Raw genomic sequence first — 19,554 nt, 5'->3', positions numbered from 1 at the left:
CCAAAGATCTCTCATAACAAGAACCCACAGGAATCAGGATCGTCGCTCGGTGTATGAACTGATCCTCGTCCTGTGTCGCGGTGCCCGGGCTGGCCGTGCGTGGAGACGCCGAGGTCTTGAAACAGCATCGTGACAGTGAAGAGCCTCAGTTTGTGCTTGTTAGGAGAGGAGTCTGGTTTGTGTTCATTTCACAAGCTCAGCAATTGCATAGAAGAGGCAGATCAGGAAATATTAACAAGGGTATAGCTTGCAAGAACAAAAACCTGATCATTTTGCTCAGTTAAATTCTTCTCAGGATTTGAGATTGAGGTGACACACTTTAAAAACATGCAGATTTATTGGAGAAAATCCTGTGGACCAAAGTAATGGAACACATCTAGGAAGGACCTATTTACTAGGAATAAATGAATTGTTGTGTGTAGCTTAGTAGAGACAGAGGATAGTTTTTACTAATGGTTTTCAGGCATGTAAAATATGTAGCTAAGGAACAGAATATTATCTTTTCTTCCTATCTGTTGCAGTTAGAACATAGCAGCAGGTTTTCATCAAGGAAGATTTAGATTAGACAGTCTGGAATACGTCAGAGTGTTAGAGAGAATGAAATTAGAACCAGGTAGATATCCGTGAAAAGTGGCAGCGTTTTGATAAGGGTCTCCAAAGTGCAATTTATGATGTACTAAGATAGTAGATCCTGATGCATGGTACCTTCATCATGTTTACAGTTATAATAGGATAGCTCATTTTCATTGTTTGCTTGGATCGATGTTGCTATGTGATCATTGAACAGACTGCTAAACTATCTGTTTTACAAGATAAAAAATTAGCCAAATCACATTATTTTTAATGGGAGAAATCTATCTATGATGAGTGTATGCACAAGAAAACACACCAGAAGATACAGACTAGCAAAGCAGTCAGAAAAAACTGTACAGCTACAGTTAGATATATGTAATGGAACACTAGGGACACAGTTTAAATGTAGTGAAACACTATAATATCATTGCTCAGGTAAATTTTATGTTGAATATATGCAATGAGAAATGAAAGTACCTCATACCCCTGGTACTCATCATGACTTGGTCTCTTTTGTGATGTAGGGTCAGAAAAATAATACGAGAGCTACACATCCCTTCATACAGTAGCTTGTTTTCAATTTTGAAATGCCATACTTCAAAGCCAGGCTTCAGGTTTCATGAGATATGAAAAGGAAATTGAATTTGTTAGCTAATGTGTCTCCAGTATGTCCAGGTGAGGATGCCGTGTATTTAAGTGAATATTCAAATTTTATCCATTCAGGCTCCAGCCAGGGGGCAGCAGTGCACTGTGCAGTGTTCCTCTGGGATCCTAAGCTGACATGCTCTGCTGAAAAACATCTATTAAAATACACCCATGCATTTTATATATGGACTTCCAATATTTTTTTGAAAGAGTGTTGCAGCTGAAACCTAATGCATATCTTTTTCACTGGTTTGGCTAAACTTAATTATCTGTTGAATTTGCACGGCCTTTTCAGTAAAGGACCATAGATCCAAAATGTTGTTTTCATTCTTGATAACAGCATTTAAATCTTAGTCTAGTAAAAGGCTTGTATCTATATTCATGTGTGTATGTGTGTGTGTGTGTGCGTGTATTATCTTTAGGTATATCATCTTTAATAACATTGCAACAAAAGTACAAATCATTTAATGGCGGTATTCCATTAAATTATTACATTTTTGTAATTTAATGTAGGCCATTACTGGAATTTCTTTCATATTTCCATCTTAAATATTTTAGGATGTCTGCTTGCTTATAGGAACTTCGATTTTACCTATATTATTGTGTCATATTTTTTCCCATCTGCTGGAGGAAAATCATAAATGCATAGTGAATGAACACACCCTAAATATACCTATTCCAACCACCTTTCTATTTCTGAGCAGAAATGTAACTTTACCCAGAATCTGAATTATTGAAATTTAGATACACATTCTAGATAATGTCAGCACGTGGGGTAGCCATTTTTTCAGTGGTTCTGACTACATATATCTGTATGGCTTTGCTCTGCAAGTCTGCTACCACAGCTCACATTTTTCAATATTGACTTTCTTCACAAAGTTGCAGTATTCAAGTCTTAGCAATCCTTTCCCCCCAACACTTTCTTTGCAACACCTTCATGATTTTTTTGTATAGTTTGTTTGGTTCTTTTTAACTAAAAAGCTCGATTATGTTCAAAATCTTTCAAGTGCTGGAAATAAAAATTGATCCTGCAAGGTTGTTGCAGAGCATTAATTTAGCTGCTCTGCAACTCTGCTGTTTTAACATATTTGAAAACACCATCTGTGGAAAACACCAATGCAGTCCCAGGGTATGGCAGTAAAGGAAGTAAAGATGAGAAAATTATTTGCAAGCAGTCCCACTAAACATGTTAGTCTTGAGCAGTGGGAAGAAGATGTGAAGAGGACTGAGCAGGTGAGAGTGCTTTGTGCAGGCTCTGATTCATCACCTGAGAAATAAAGACCAGCTCCTGGATGAGGAATGACTGGTTGAAGGTGAGAAATCACTTGGATGATTTTGCAACTACAGAGCAATTTTTTTTGATTGAAGGTATACAATAACAATTGTTCAATTTAATCTGTAATTTCAGAGTGCTTTTTGATTTCTTTGCTGACACTAAGCTGTCATCATAACAACATCCACAAATACAGCTTTCTACCATCTCACACTGACTATGATGTTCCACCTTGGTAATGTTATGTCCTTAGTTTTTTTCTCTTTTTATTGTTGTTTTTTCATTTTGGGCTTCTTGTTTTGCTGTCACCACTTACAGAATCGCAGCTAATGCTGACTCTGTTTTGTGCCTCTTCCATACACAGTCTACATGGACTTTCTGTAGCATACTAAATTGAATTCAAAGCTATTGGGCTCAAATTCACCCCGGAGAATTTTAGGCACTTTATTGGCACACCTCAGTTAGGAGCTCTGTTCTCATGCACTTCTGGCTGCCTATTGAAATAGATAGAAACTGACAAAGGGCAAAAAAAAATTACACTCTTTTCTGTACTGTATTGTTTAATTCTCAAAATTGGGGCTGAGGACAACATTACTGAGATCTGCTTTCTTAGATATTGTATAACAATGTAGTGGGTCTAGTTGGGATGGAGTAGATTTCGTTCAAAAGAGCCCACGTGGTGCTGTGTTTTGGATTTGTGGGTAAAACAGTATTGGTTAACACATCAGTGGTTTAGCTACTGCTGAGCAGGGTTTACACAGCATCAAGGTTTTCTGTGTTTCTCACTCTGCATCACCAGCAAGTAGTCTGGAGTCAACAAGAAATTGGGAGGAGGCAGAGCTGCAACAGCTGGCCCAAATTGACAAAGGTGATATCATATACAATATAATGTGCTCAGCAATAAATCCGGGAGGAGTCTTTTCTCCCATGGCTTGGAGACTGGCTGCACACTGATCTGCTTGTGGAGGTGGTGAGGGATTGTCTGTATGTCAGTTGGGGATTCCTTTCTCCTTGTTCCTTCAGATGTTAAATTGTCTGTACTCACAGGATCTTCCTGTGTCTGCTCTTCCATTTCTCTCCACCATCCAGATTTGAGCCCAAGTGAATTGCAAAAACACAAGCAAGCCTTTCGCCCCAGGTTAATAGAGAAAGTGTACTTTCAATTTGTCTTGTTTCTAGATTTTTAAACTAAAAAAACACTTTGTGGACAAGCTCCAACAGTGGGGTGCTTAGCTGCTGACCACAGTCAACCTGCCACAAATTGTTACTTGAACATTTGTGTCCCTGGCTTAAGACAAACCTAGGTGAAAACACTGTACAAGCTAAAAATCTTGGAGTTTATGGAAATGGGAGTAATTGATATGTAGTTTTGGTGATACAGGGATTTTTGTGGAAAAAATGAACAAGTTACTTTTGTGACTCCTTATTAGTGCCTGGATTAGAAGGCAATATTACTTAATCCAGATTCTGTGTTCTGAAAGCTGTTTTTATATTTAAATATTTCATTGGCTGCAGATACTTTGCTACATGGTAGCATCAGTGGGCTGTTAAAGTTCAGCCTGTCCTCCAGCAGGACTCAGTGAGCACGTCAGTAGAGGGTCACAGCACAGTTGCACAGTGAAATTATCTGTGCCCCTGTAAATCAGAGCATTTCACACTGGAGCCACAGTCACAGTGCATGATACAGGTGAGTGAGAAGAACCTCCCAGTGAAGATACACCATAAGGTTCTGTATATTGTACAGCAAATCAATATAAATTTACAACAGAATTACATGCTAAGCATCTCTGTAATATGTGCTACATCACGGAGATTCATGATAAGGTTCACCTTTAAGCTCCCATGTAATATACAATCAATTACTAAGTTATAGCAAGGCCTAGCAAGCCCCTTGCTTTATTTGGGCTATTATTATTGCTGCTGTGGTGATATGGGGGTATCTGTCATTGACAGGTAGAGTTAAGGAAAACAGTAAATCGGTTTGACTTTGAGGGTGTGCATGGAACATGGCCACCTATTACTGCTTCAAATTTGTGCTTCCTTTAGGATGCTCACAATTCTGCTTAGAAATGTGGTAGCTTTGAACACACGAGGACATACTAACAAAAGAATTTTAAACATCAAAGGGCAGTGAGGTGGCCTCTTTAGCACAGGTATTCTGCATATTGCTCCACCACTGCTGCCCTGCTGGCCTTGCTCGACAGTGAGGATGAACTAATCCCAGGGTTCTATAGGTTGCCTTAACAACATATGCATTTATTAAATAAATAGTTGAAAGTAACTTTCAGTTCTCCTTTGGAGATACTTTATCATTCCATGAAGTCTTCATTAGACAATGGGAAAACAACATTCACAGGAAACTCTGCAATACAACAGGGAATAGGGAATACTAATAATACCTTGCACTGGGTCCTCCTAGGACTATCCAGGATTCATCACATCACCCCTTTAAAACTTTAGTTTTGTTTTGATTAATAGCTTCAGATCAGTCACATATTCTTGTGACTAATATTTTTACTGAAAACTTAGGGCAGTGCCTTAAGGATATGCATACAGAACTGTTTACACTCTAATTTTTGTGTACTGAGTGTTGAAAGGGGAAAGGGAACCTTCATGCAGAATGTTCTTCCCATTCATGAAGAATGAGAAAGAAAAACTGATGCTGATTGTGGAAAAGCAAAAGAAAGCAAGGATCATATGGCTGCTTCAGGCAAAAGGCTTCATCATCTATGTATGGTTTTATTTTGAAGGAATAAAAGGGATTAATATATTTCTAAAATCTAGAAACTATACAGGCCATTTCTGGGAGCCCCCGTGTAGCCTTTGTCATGGCTCGAATTTTGGATGCCAGCAACATCTCTGTGCTGTCACTTTGCTTGTTATATCATTAAAACCAAATGCTTAGTGCTAATTTCAGAAGCTGCTGTGTGGAATGACAAGGGAAATGCCAATGTCATCTGGTATCATTTTAACTAATTCTTGAGATGCCACAGAGCATCAGTGAATCGCTTTTGTGGATCTGGGTTACTTGCTCAGAGGAAAATACATGGTTGAAAAGTCTGCATTATCCACCTTGCAGCTTTGATGAACAGAAATGGATGTTACTACTTCCTGTTTTCCTGATAGCGAGGGGACAGATGTTTCCATTGATCCTGTCAGAACCAACCATGCAGCTCATACTGCTTGTAGGAGCTGCACTTTCCATTTATGTACTGCATTATGCACCTTCACAGCTTGCAAAACAAATTCTGTTTTGTCTTGTTGGAACCAGTTGATTAGTCACACAGTAACTTCCTTGCATTTTACCTGCTATTTTTAAGCACCAGTCTTGGAGAAGGACAGGAGTCAATCATTGTTCTTCTCTGATAGCAGAGGATGTGCCTCTCTGGGTGCACTGTGTGAGCTGGAAACCTGTTGCTTCATAAAATCATGAACTTATGGAAATGACATTGAACAAGATATTGAAATACTGGCTTTGTCAAAGATGGTCCAAAGGCAAATTCTTCTAACATTTTCTGTCTTTCCACACATCCTGAATGCGGCACTTCCTGAAGCTGATCAAAGACTAGACACAAAATTAGTTTGTGTGAGCACCAGCATCTGTTTGTGACATCACAAAAGCTCTTCTGTGTACACAGAAACAGAGAGAAGTAATGGTACATGGAGGGAAATACAAATAATACCTTGCACTGGGTCCTCCTAGGACTATCCAGGATTCATCAGCTCACCACAAGCCAATCTCCACAACCCCAGAGGAACAGAGAGCACTGTGGCATGTGGGAACACAAAGTAAGAACTCAGAGGAAGGCACAGTCCTCCTGGGCCACTCTCAGGCCTGTTCCAGGAGTCTGTATGAGGTGTATATGTGTGTTCTTTGTATTTGTGCCTACTGGGTGTGCCTGCTCAGCCTCTCTTGGGCCACTGGAGCCACACAATACAGTTTCACCAAACATCATAAATATAATTTGTTTTAAAAATGGGGTTGGACAGATTCTTCTTACAGAGCCATATACAGGAATAATGCCCACAAACTCAGAGCAAAAAAACATGGAAGAAAAGTCCATATAGCTTGCTTCTGTCACATTACATTTTTTTTAACGGGCAAGAAATATGTAAATAATCAAATTTAAATTTGACCAGGAAACTCCAAACATCACACATCTGTTGCGGTTTGGATTTAGGGGGGTCCCCGGGGAGGGTTCCCCAGGAGCCCCCTGGGCTCTAGGTTCATTGTTATTTGCATTCAGGCAGGCAAGGAGACTCCAGACAGATGGTGAGGTGCTGATGAGGTGAGGATTTATTTGGAGTTCGACCCCGGGAAGGCAGCATGGTCACTGAGGGAGAGGGGAGAGGAGGCAGAGAGGGAAAGGGAGAGGAAAGGGGAGAGGGAAGGGGAGACAAGCAGAGCCTCCGGAGGCCTCCAGGGCAAAGACAGCACGAGCCCTCTCCGTTTGCACCCTTAACAGAGGGATTCAAAGTGGGCGCGGATAGATTCTCCGGCCAGTGAGGTTACAGACATACAGTACTGCAGGGGAGGGTACAGACTTGGGATAAATCATACACTTTCCAGGGGTGAGTCAGAGCAAACCATTTCCATAAAATGCAATTCCACACACATCCAAGTTGACAGTCAAATATTCGTACCATCCTAATTTTGTCTCATCCAGTAGATTACTACCCCAGCAGTTCTGTATGAACTGCCACCATATCAATCCAGCAATTTCAGAATATAGCAGACACTTCCTGAAGAAACAAAATGTTTCCCAAAATATCCAATGAAATTTGTTTCTTAGGTGAGAGATCTAATGGAAATAGAGTTGGGTGATTTGCAGTTTTTACTGACCAGATTTCAGTGTCTGAGGGAGCAGACTCATATACTTGATGTCATTCATGCTTGTATCCAGCTTAAGTTTTCTGTGGCTACAAGTATACTTCCAAGAGTCGTGAAGATGGAAGAGGTTTTTATTTTAAAGACTCTTGAGTAACAGAAGAAAAAAATAGTCTCAGGTTTAACTCTGCAGTGTTTCTTGTTGACTTGCAAAACTTAAAAGTACTGCTGATATCTTTTTTTTTTTTTTAGTAAGACCAAATTATTCAAGTGAGACTGTTTGGAACAGAGCCGTAAAAATATTTTTTCCTATAACAGTGTTACTAGTGGAGATGGGAACATGAAGAAATGGATAATTAAGCAGCATAGTACTAAGTGGTCTAAAAAAAATGAAATGTAGTATCCACCTACGAAGAAAGGAAAGAACTTCACGACTATTTTTATTCTCATTAGTTTCTTTCTCTTTTGCTGGCTCCTGGTCTTGGAAAGAAGAAAAATATAAGCTATTTTCTTAGTCTTCTGTCTATGGATTGCTGTGTCTTAAACATGCTTTTTTCTCCCCTACAAAAATAGAACTTTTTAATATTTATATATTCTCTAATACCAATCAAAATCAGTGCTATTAATTATCAAAATTATAACTAATTACTCTGTTACAGATTATGTAAAATTAAAAGGTTTTTAAATAACCTTTTTCCATCACTCTTGTGTGTCATTTCTGCTGTTAAGAGCTGTTCTGCCAACTAATTGCATAATAACTGGCAATTTTTCTTTGTTCAGGATTTTCGCTGAGTTTCTGCATAGCCATTCCTCTCTACAGCATGCAGACAGAGATATCTTCTAGTTCTGACTGACATAAATGTTGTTTTGTTTTAAGGAAATCACATTTCTTTCACCTGTCATAGTGTAGACACCATCTAAGTGTATTTAATTCCAAAACCAGTTTGAACTGACACTCTGATTAAGGAAAAAAAGTAATATTCTCACAGAAAACAAATCTCACCTCCAGTGAGATACATGAAATCTAATTTATATTAGTGCAAATTATTACAGCATTCTGGTCTTTGTTATCTTTTAACCTGTTTGAACTCTTGTCTGTTGCCTTGTAAGATTTTACGTTTTTAAAGATAGAAGTGAAAAAATCCCATGAACTATGGTTTTTCAAAGTTAGTATATAATTTTGATGGGTAAATAATAACAATGAAAGGAATTATTAGCTTTAAAAAGATTTACTTCTGCTCATCTGACATTTTAAACTTATTCCTGACAAAGTAGGCTACAGTCTCAACACTTTACATATCACACCTTATACTATGATAATGCAAGGGCAATATTTCTTCAGAGCCTTTTCTTTCAAAATCCTCTCTTGAATGTCTTAATTTTGCATAATATTACACCAAGGGCTAGGAAGGCTCCTTAGTATGAGGAGTCTTGCCCCTTGTTTTACTTACCCTCATTTACTTACCCTCATTTACTTACCCTCATCAGTTTAAATCCACCAACACGAGTAGAGCTTCTCTGTCCTTACACCATGGTGATGACAGAATTTAACTCAACAGTTCAGCCCTTAATTTGATGCTCGTGTGTGGTCTACTTAGTTGTTGTCTTCTACACAGCAACCTGACGATATACAATCAGAGTACTCTGCTGCAAGTGATGGCTCTCAGGAAGGACATGCTTTGGCATATGCACTCTTTTATGCTGTTGCATCCTTGAGGGGAAGCCCAGGGTCTTCAAAACCAGCACTGAACAAATAGCACCTGTAGTCTAAGAAAGTGTTACTGACATACTGATGTTGTCAGAGGTGTGGTGAAGAGTGATTTTTGTGCTTCCTAGCAGAGTAGATTACATTTTTCCCATTAAGAGGGAAGTGAATATAAGCCATGACTCATTATATGTTTGCATTTACAAGAATTAACAGATCAAGAGTCTTTGTTCCCCAACCATCCAAAATGGGAAAAGAGTATAACATGCTTTGGATCCTTACTGGCAGTGGATGTCCAGGTTTCCATCCCTTCACACAAACTGAGGTGAAGCAGGATGACAGGAAGCTAGTGTGCATCACTGTAATGGAAATGGTTTAGAACTGAAGATGGGTCAATTTGGATTAGACATAAGGAGGAAGTTTTTTTGCAGTGAGGGTGGTGCAACATTGGAACAGGTTGCCAAGAGAAGTTGCAGGTGTCCTGTCCCTTGAAAAATTCAAGGTCATGTTGGACAGGGCTCTGAGCAACCTGATCTAGTTGAAGGTGTCACTGTTAGTTGGGGGGGTTGGAATAGATGACCTTTAAAGGTCCATTCCCACCCAACCAGTCTATGATCAGTAATCATCCCAGTAAAGCACAGCACAGGGTGTGGCCTACGTCCCAGTGGCCAGATGATCTCCTGTAATTAGCAGTTTAGACATATCCTGAAGACCACATCTGTGCCTGAGGCACAATAACAGCTGTTCTTTCACTAGCATACCCATCTGTCTCAGAGAGAGGGTGGAATCAGGTGTGCTAGTTTTTCCATATATATTGCAACTCAGAAGTGTGCCAATACAATATATCAACTGCCACGTGTACACTGCACCTTAAAAAGAGAGTTTCTTTCCTTTTTTCTCCCTTCTCACTGCTGAGTTGTTCCCTGTTCAATGCAAGGGATTCAGTCCCTACTATGTGCTCATTCCCTTCATTTAGTATATTTTAGAACGGGGCCTGGTTCTTGCCTGGTCTCCCTTTGGCAGGCTGTTCTTGCTGATTTGTTGTTACTGCCCTCTTGGGATGGCCCAGGCTCCAATCATCAATTCTATCTTCCCCAGCTGGGCCCTGACTAAGTGAAAGAGGAAAGGCCTATGTCTTCAGCTATGCCCCAGATATATAGCCACTGTCTAAATTCTACACATTGCCTCACTGGCTGCAGCGCTCCTGAGCGTGTAAGTGATTTCCTCTGTTTGCCTGGGCACTTTGTACTGCTCTGCATGACTCATTACTTGTGTTGCGGGACTGCCTGCAGCAGCAGTCCACAAATCAGGAATTACAACGGGAAGCAGAGTGATAGTAAGAGCTATAAGGGAGTGTTGTAAGAAATGCAGTTATTTTTTACTGTATTTGCAGTTGTGTGTCTGCAGGCAAGCAAGAAGAGAGGTTTGCAGTCACAAATAATTTGGGAATGAAGCCCATGGTCTCTAGTAATTACTGAATCCTAATAGGCAAGGTGCAATAGAGACAGCACTTGGAGGCAGGAGTATATGGGTTACAATCTCTGTAGCTATTTATACAATTTTAAAAGGTGGGAGCGAAATGATATCCCTTCAGCAATATAATGAACAGTCATATAAAGGTCCAAGGAACAAACGTTGAAAATGCTTCATCTGAAGACCAGAAACATTTCACCTCCCTGGGAGTTTTCTAGTGAGTATTTTCAAAATGTGCAAATAAAATGAGTCTATATGGACACACCGTAGCTTAAACCTCCATTTGGCAGGCTGATAGGTTGCAAACTGTTAAACAGCAGTGTTTCAGTATATCAGATAAATGCCTGATCAGTATCTCTATGCATTGTGCACAGCTGCTTCATGCTGTCAACAAAAGGACTCAGGATTTCTACAATTTTTACAATTTAAGGCTTTTACAATTCTTTTTTTCCATAATCAAGAAAAAATAATCTGATGTGTTCATTCCTCATTTTCAAAGGGTTCTCATGGTGAAGTTACAATTCAATTAAGTGGCAGTTTGTGTAGAATAAATTACTCTTATATGCCCACAGTTTTCAGTTTTTCTGGAAAACCTCACCATGGGACAAAAAAGTCTTAGGAATTTTGAAAATTTTCATCAAAGTACATTAAGATGTCCACTTGCACAATCCTTCCTCATGTTGTAGAGTTTTGACTGTGAAATCATTGAATTGCAAAATGGTGATAATATTCCTATTTCCATTCCAGCTTTTAATTTGGCTAACTGCTTATGTAAGATCAACTGTGTAAATGGGTTTATACTTTTTTGATTTAGGAAACAAGCTAAATCAACAAGATCTGAATGCATGTAGGATATTAATGGGACAGATAACTATTAGTATTTATCAAAAATATCACAATCTCTTAGAATTTATATGATTTCAGTGGATCACTGTCTTGTACAAAAAAAAAAAACCAACCCAGAAATGTTCTCAGCCCCAGCATAATAATATCTTAATTGTAGTACATTCTTTTTTGAGCATCCCCTCCTCCCAAGACAGTGCTGTTCTCTCACCAGAGTTCCTCTGACATTCTCTTCAGCTTCAGGCAAAAACAGTAATTAATGATAAGGTTTGTGTTGTACAGCTGAGCACTAAACAAGACTGTCTCTTCTCATCTCTGCCAGTTGCTTGCTCTCTGATCTTCAGCAATTATTCAGACTGATTGTAGGTAAGATTACATGTTATGAAAACTATGATGTGTATGTCTACTGTTTCAAAATAGATTAACTCAATTAAAATCTGCGCTTGCATGGGACTCTCAAGATCTTTGGTCTAAACAAAGGTCTGCTAAAGTTAATTAAGGACATTAAGGTGAAATTTGCTTTACAGGAACCATTATCTCTACTAGAAGGTTTTTCAAAGTGTCTATACTTTGAAAAATGATAGGAAAAAATTTAAAAAGTATCGATTTACAGGCAGGCCCATGCTTGAATCTTTTTGTGTTATGGCAGTACTAGCTGCAGGTTGTCAGGTGAGGAGGAGTATGTTTGTTAGAAATACTTCTGTGTTAAAAATAATTCCATATATTCTCAATAAATAAAAATTGTCTATTTTTATAAAGCTGTGTCAGTTCATCTAAAAAAATACTGTATCAAATAAAAAAGTCACAACAGTTAACACTACACATTTCTGTATTTTTTGCTGTAAATCTTAATGAAAACACAATTATATAGGGGAGAGAAATTTTTGCCAATGCATTTAGTTGGTTGGAGTGAAGGTAGATATGTTACGTGTTACATTGCCTTAAGGTGTGTTTAACTCAGTATTGTTTCTGCTTGCAATACATAGTTTTCTAATCTAGCTAAGCCAATGATATTTCATTGCCTTTCACTTCTCTTTAGCTTTCCTGACATTGTCCTGATTTATTTAGATTTGTGTAATTTTTATTGCAGTTATGTTTCTGAGACTTTTACAGTGCTGGTCCTTTGCTGAAATCGCAACACATCAAGAAGTTGATGGCCTCTCAAACAAACTTCTAGACTGAAAGAGTTTTGTGCAAAAGTTAAGGGAAGTTAGTTAAAATGTTTCAACAGATCAATTCTCTGGCAGTGAAGGAAGTTTCGACTATAGAAGGATTTACTGATCAAAAGGAAAAGCCAAATATTGTTCAGAGTTAAACAAGAGCTCTTGGAAGAGAAAGGCTTATTTCTCACTCCAGTAAGCAAGTTGGCAGCTACATTCAGCACAAGCATAAATTTCCTATAGGCCTTAAAAAACAGCTCATATGGCAGACATCTCATCAGTTCATTTGGGAGACCCTAAATAGGCATAAATTTGTGAAATGTGTGATGACAACGAAGAAATGTAATTGAGCTTTCACACCCTTCAGTCTGGCAAATATCTTGTTAAGAAATGAGTCAGCATTCTTGCTCAGTGATGTATAGAGGGAGAGGGAACCTCCCATGGAATGTCATTGAACTCCTCTTGTTTTTGTGAGGGGACCTGACAATTAGTTTCAACCCCTTCCTCAAATTTAATGAAAAAGGTGATTTTTATCTTGTGATTTTAGGGGATCCCTTTAAAAGTTTTTCTTCCTTCCCTCCTGCCAGGCCTTTGGGCATCCCCTGAGTCCATGGCAAGGGCTGTGCTGTATTCCCAACTTGGCAGGTCTTCCTCCTTCCACAAGGTTTTGCAGGAAGGAGTAGGTGGCAGCCTGGGCTGGATTTCCAGCTAAGCTTCAAGAGGGAACACTGTTACTAGCTAATAGTTGTGTGAACATTTTCATCTCCCATTGTCTTTCATTTTGCCTTAATAGATATAATATACAAAAATTAAGACAATAATGCCATAATTGATTGCCTTAAGAAAAGTTTAAAAATATTATTTATTATATTGGTGCTGTAGTCATTACGATTTTTATGCAAGACTGTATAGAGGAGACAAGTAATGGCCTTGTAAACAAAGTATTCATAACCATAAACTCATAATGCAAGAAAAAAGAGGGGAAAAAAGGAGGAAAATAATACTTTTTGGTGAAGACCTAGTTTGGTCCAAAACATAAAATTTCTTGTTTAATTCCAGAGAAGAACTTGTGTTACTTTTGCTTTTGCCCTATAATATCAGTTGCCTAATAAAACATTATTTCTCTCTAGAACCCCACCTCAAGTTTTTTGTGGAAGAAGAGTAAAACAGAAGTATAATAATACAACCAGTTTTGCTAGTGCATGAATCAATTTATAGACAGCATAGCTACACTAAAAATGAAAAGAGAAGGTGCTTGTGTTGCATTCAAATGTGCAGCAAAGGCACTAGGCAGGTTTTGCACGGCAAGCAGAATCTCCTTTCCATCCACTAGATAGAGCTAGGGGACCTCGAGTGCCAGCACAAGGCTCGGCACGGCTGAGCCTCCTGCCAGGAGGGCTGGTGCCCCCTGAAAACAGAAACAAACGTATTTACAGACCTGGGTGGGTTCCTCTGTGTGAAAGCTCCTTTCATATCGTGTGTTGAATGACATGTGGAGGGCAGTGAAATAAAAAGTGGTATTTCCTTTCTTTTACCCTTTTAAATTTTTTTTGTTTGTTGAATACAGCTTATATATGCTACCTTTCTGCATACTAATAGGGGCATTATAGCTTCAAATCTTACATCAAACATACTTTTTTGCCTTATCTGAAAAAATAACTAGAAGAAGAGATAATTTAACTATTGAAAAACACACCTTTTGAAGTTTAATGTCTCTCATTTTTAGACCTTATTGCCTTGTCAGTCAGTAAGCAAGTATTTTTCAAAAATGTGAAACTAAACATTAGATTGTAGATTTTGTGAGGTTTGGTGTTTCAGGTTTGTTCATTTTTTGGTTTTCTGATTGTTTTTGTTTTGTTTTCCCGGGTCAGTTTTCTTCTCATCCTTAGGGAAGAATAGTATAAGATTGAATTGGGATCAAATGAGTAAAGCCCCATAGATATGGAATCCAAAAAGTGTAGCTTCTCTAATGATGCAACCAGAGCTAGGGAAATAGATTTTCATTGATTTTTTTATACCATCTTAAGAAGTTGGGTTTTTTCAAAATACCATTTGCTATTACATTTTATTGCATTAAATAGAATGGTTTAAACTGCTCAGTTTTGAAATTGTACTTGTCTCTTAAATTCGAAAAGTGCTTTCCCAAAAGTTGCTGCACTTGCAAAGGCAAACGCTGGCACAATATAATTGCAATTAAGTAATCCATCTCTCTCAGAGAGGGCTGAGGCTGCAGGAGGCAGATTGGGGTGAGGCCCTGCCTGCAGTCAGCTGGCCTCCTCTTTGGCTCCAAATTAGAAAGCTTTCAACAAGGCCATGAGAGCAACCAGGGACACACAGAACAAAAAGAAGATATCTGAGGGGAAATAATCAGTAGAATCTTTGAGGAAAATGGAATATTAGTGTTAAGCTATATTTATCAAGGTTTTTTTCCCCTCCTTTGAGTTTATTGCTTGTGTTTTACAGAGAAACTGCATTCAAATGCCTGAGTGGGGAGGGATGCAAAGGGTAGGTATGTAAAGGCAAGGAGGCTACACCCTCTATCTGTGGGTAAGAAGAGGGGGGAAAAAAGGGATAGATGAGAATCTTTCCCCTGAGAGACAATACTGAGTGATTAAGGAATCCAAGTTCCCTCTGCAGAATCCCATCATCCTGTATTTGAAGTTTTTTCTTCCTTGTCTTTTGACCAGGTTACTTTGGTTATCTTGCTTGCTCCAGGGATAATGCTTCTGTAAACAAACTTGACATTAAAGCAATAGTTACAGCACCTGGAGTGCAAAATGTTGAGAATGACAAAAGCAGATTCTAAATTAGGATGGATTTCCATCTCTTTCCAATCTCTTCTGATTCCCAAACTGTATGGGAATCAGTAATTCCCAGAATTCAGACTGAGCTGTTATGAGTAATTTCTTTTCTCTATTGAACTAATTCTGCCGGACATTAACTTCACTGAAATTGAGGCATGTGGCTGGACTCTGTCAGTCTTGGTCCTTCCCGTGTGAGTCCTTCCTGTATCAATCATCTCATTTTATGTTAAATGAGTCTACTTCTAACATTGTTGTCCTGGTTTGTAGACCTTGATTTTCATGCATCTGACCTGTTCTGAATGTGCTGACTTTAGGTTCAGCATTAAGTGACTTGTACTCTAGTGTACTTATTTCCTCTCCATTCACAGTAAAGAGATCTTACAGGGTCTAGCTCAAATTCAGACATTCTTACTGTAGACAGCTTCATTTGGATAGATTAATCCTGCTAGTCTAATCTACTTGTATATTTTATGTCTTATCTATGTGACAAGAATAATGCTGTTACACTCAATTGCTTAAACCAATATGTAAAACTCTGTCAGTACTATTTCAGCTCCAGCAAACTCTATTTAGCACTAGTTCATTACTGAATTATCCAGTACAGATGTAAGATACCATAGCTTTCCTGAGGAAGCCAAATGTATTCAGACTGGAGACCTGATACTTGGATCAATAATGGCAATTCAAATAAAAAGTGTGTTTTGTTTTAGATTATACATGTCTTATTCAATTATTCTTTACTGAGTGTTGCTGGAAAAATGTCAAACAAAACATTAACAAGACAATAATGCTCAAAATCACCCTGTTTTCCATATATTCAAATTTTCATGGAGAAGAGGCACTCCAGGGCACTTTTCTTCGTTAGTATTTGTCCAGAAACTTAATGTTTATAACAATTTGCAGCATCATAAAACTGATTAATCTTCATTAAAGAGCACTTTGGTTTGCTTATGTGTGTCTTTTCTGTTGTAGTTCATTAAAAATAAATATATCTCATCTTTTTCAGCAAGTGAAAAAGTTATTGCATAGAAAAAAAGCAAAAGAAGTTTTTATCCTCCACCACATCTTTAGATTTATTTAGTACTTTGCATGCTGATAAACACAAATTTAAAGATCTGTATTTGCTTTTAAATATCTAGAACATGAAGCAAACTGCCAAAACATAATATGGAATTCAACCTCTTTTTTCTTTAAAACAAAACCCAGCAGAGGTATCCAAGTAGCCCTGCTATATGTGTGTCACTGTTAGCACTTCCCTACTTGAAGTCATGGTGCTCGTAACACCACTGTAGTATTGACTTGAATTCCCAGTTGAAATTATTGGAGTTGGTTTTCAGTGTGTTTCAGCTCTGTTTTTTCTTATGTGCTTGGGGAAAAACAGTCCAGTTAGTCCTGTCATTCCAGAATGCCTGAGTATGTCTTAATGAATCACTATAAATATGCAGAGTTTCACCCATAAGATGTAATGTTTCTCTCACACATATGAAGGATGCATTGCAACTTTTGAAGTTGTTTTTTTTTTTTTAAGTTGGCTGAAATGTACACCTCATAGAGATAACATGTTTTATTTATTCTGTCAATATTCGTTTAATTTTTTAATTCAAACAAGGGAACTTTCACAGCTTGGCATTCTGTTGTGCCTGGGTGAAGCAAGAAAGCGGAAGGTAAATGATGCAGAGGATAGGCTGAGGGCAATCTGTGGCATGATTTATGCTTTTCAAGTGTTGGGATATCATTGTCATAAAATGGACAATAAATTAACTGTCCATATTTATTAAGACAAAGAGAAAGTGTTTTGGAAATGACATCTTCCAAAGGTGCAATGCTCTTCTCCCAAAAAAATGGGAGTACAAAGTAGCTCAAGACTGTGAACTTGCTGAAAATCCTCCTGTGGCCTGGGCATCAGAGGAAAGTGCACACAATTTATTCTTTTAAAATGCCATTAAAGTATGCTTTTTCTTTTCTTTTTTTCTTTTCCTGTGAGCCAACAATAGCTGTTGCTATAAATTAAGAACCAAAAGCCTTAAAAGAACTCACTTTAGTGTCTGGCTGGAGTGCAAATAGAAGAGAGAGATGTAGGACTCAGGAAGATTAATTTCCACTTTTTCTTCTGACAAGTCTATTTCTCTTTCAATGTGTGTATTTTATACTTTCTATTCTGAGTAATTCTGGAACACCAGTTTACAGATACACACTTTACTGAATAACAAGAAGAATTGGATAACAATGTAGCAGTATATAATGCCACTTATAACTTATTAAAGTAAAATTTGATTTAAAAATAATTTCTGTTGAATTAAAATCAGGTTAAGAGCTATATTTTTGATAGGGGTTTCTTTTTCATTATGTATTTTTCTTTTATTTGAATCCTTGGTACTTATAGGGAGAAGTGGATTTTGTTGACTTTGGTACAGCTCAGCATTAGCTATACAAACAACTTGAAGCATTTTGCATGCATATGGTTATGTATAGCACATATGAATTTCCTTAGTTTCCTTTTCATTTTTTGTTACCATTTCTTTGCAAGCCTTTTAAGCAAATTAAATGTTTTGGAGAATAAATTGATGTGTTTGATTTAAATAATTGAGTCTACGATTTATTAAATTGCAAAATAGATCCAACTATTTAATATTATATACTACTATTTCTGTTGATACGGAAATACAATCAGTGAAAGACTAATCAAAATGATAATTAATTTTGATTAAGCCATACCTCCTGCTGGCTCCAAGAAAAGGCATTTGCACAATTCTTTATTTTTCTCATATTGATGTACACATTTGTATCTGAGAAAATTAAGAAAATATTCCTTTGAAAATCTTCTGAAACTGCTTCTAAAACTCTCATTTGATAAACCTTTATTGAATATCCTGGTAATATCCTGATGCCACATTCTAATTTGATGGGGTCATCAGTATGCATTATGAACATCACACATTTCATAAATTCCAGTTTGATTTTTCAAAAAAATCACTGAAGTTGAGATTCTGGAGGAACTAAAAAAAATATGAAAGAAATCTAGCTTGCTCAAGAAACAGAAACACAGAAGAGACATTTTTAACTACAGAACCTTTAGGGAAGAATAAGAATGTCAGCATGGGAGACTCTACTGTGATTTGGAAGAGGAAATGATGTTTCTTTTTCTGGTGTTTAAAAATAATACTTGAGAACCCTGTGAAGATATTCATTTGCTTTGTCTATTGTTAGTTATCACTGAAAGCTGGGTTCAAACTCTCCTCATAGAAGTAGTGGGGACAAGAAATGTGACAAATTTCTTGAAAAAGTTGATCTTGATACACACTTAAAGCAACTGTGTAGCATAGGTGTTTGCAATGGCAAGGAACTGAACGAGACAGTTGAGAGGTCTTTCCACCCTGTGCTCCTTAAGAAGCTGAGGCACATGTCAGTGACACTAAAAAAATAAAAATACAACATTTCAGCCTGTTGCAAGCTTCCTTTCTTAACAAGGTCTGTCCTAATTTTAGCTGTTTTAGCATACTCATCAACAACTCTTTTCAAAAGCAACTGTTTTTACTACATAAATAATCCCTCTGTCTACCCAGACCTATTTTTACACTGCACATACTCTTCAGTCCTTATGATCATGACAGAGGATAATACATTTATTCTACTTGTTCATATTATTTATCACAATATCACAGGACCAGCATGACATGGATGATAAAATAGTCTACATACTTCAGAGCAGAGCCAATTTGAAAAGCAGACTTGGTTCCAGTTGATCTGCTTGGCTGGGGTTTCAGAGTGGGCTTTTCTCAGCCTGCTCTCCATGGTGTGTTTCTGCTGGGCACTTGTGCCAGCATGGCTCACATTGAATTTCCAGTCAGCCAACTCAGACACTTCAGTCTGCTAAAAACTAACGCAGAAAAATATTTCTTTCAGTAGGGCCAGTAGGATGTAGCCACATGCCTGATTGCATAAAGGCTTGTACTGACACAACTTAAACCTTTTTTTTGCTGCAAAGGTGCTGAATTTGTTTGCAGCATTTTGGTGCTGAATTTACCAGAGAGCCTGCAGACATGCCAAAGATAATACTGCCCATAGTTCCAAGGGCAGTTTATTCAGCTCTCTGTCAGTGGCAGCTATATCCAGATTTATCAGCAGTTGTCATGCCGATAAAGAATAACAACAAATTGGGCCTTGAAATTTAATTTTATCCTTTTGCCTTCTTTTTTTTTCTATTTTAATCAGAATACAAATCTCAGATGGAGGGGGGAAGCAAAGAATAT

Source organism: Prinia subflava, chromosome 2 (genome assembly GCF_021018805.1).
Source record: "Prinia subflava isolate CZ2003 ecotype Zambia chromosome 2, Cam_Psub_1.2, whole genome shotgun sequence".
Taxonomy (NCBI): Eukaryota; Metazoa; Chordata; class Aves; order Passeriformes; family Cisticolidae; genus Prinia; species Prinia subflava.
This window is presented reverse-complemented; position numbering follows the sequence as displayed.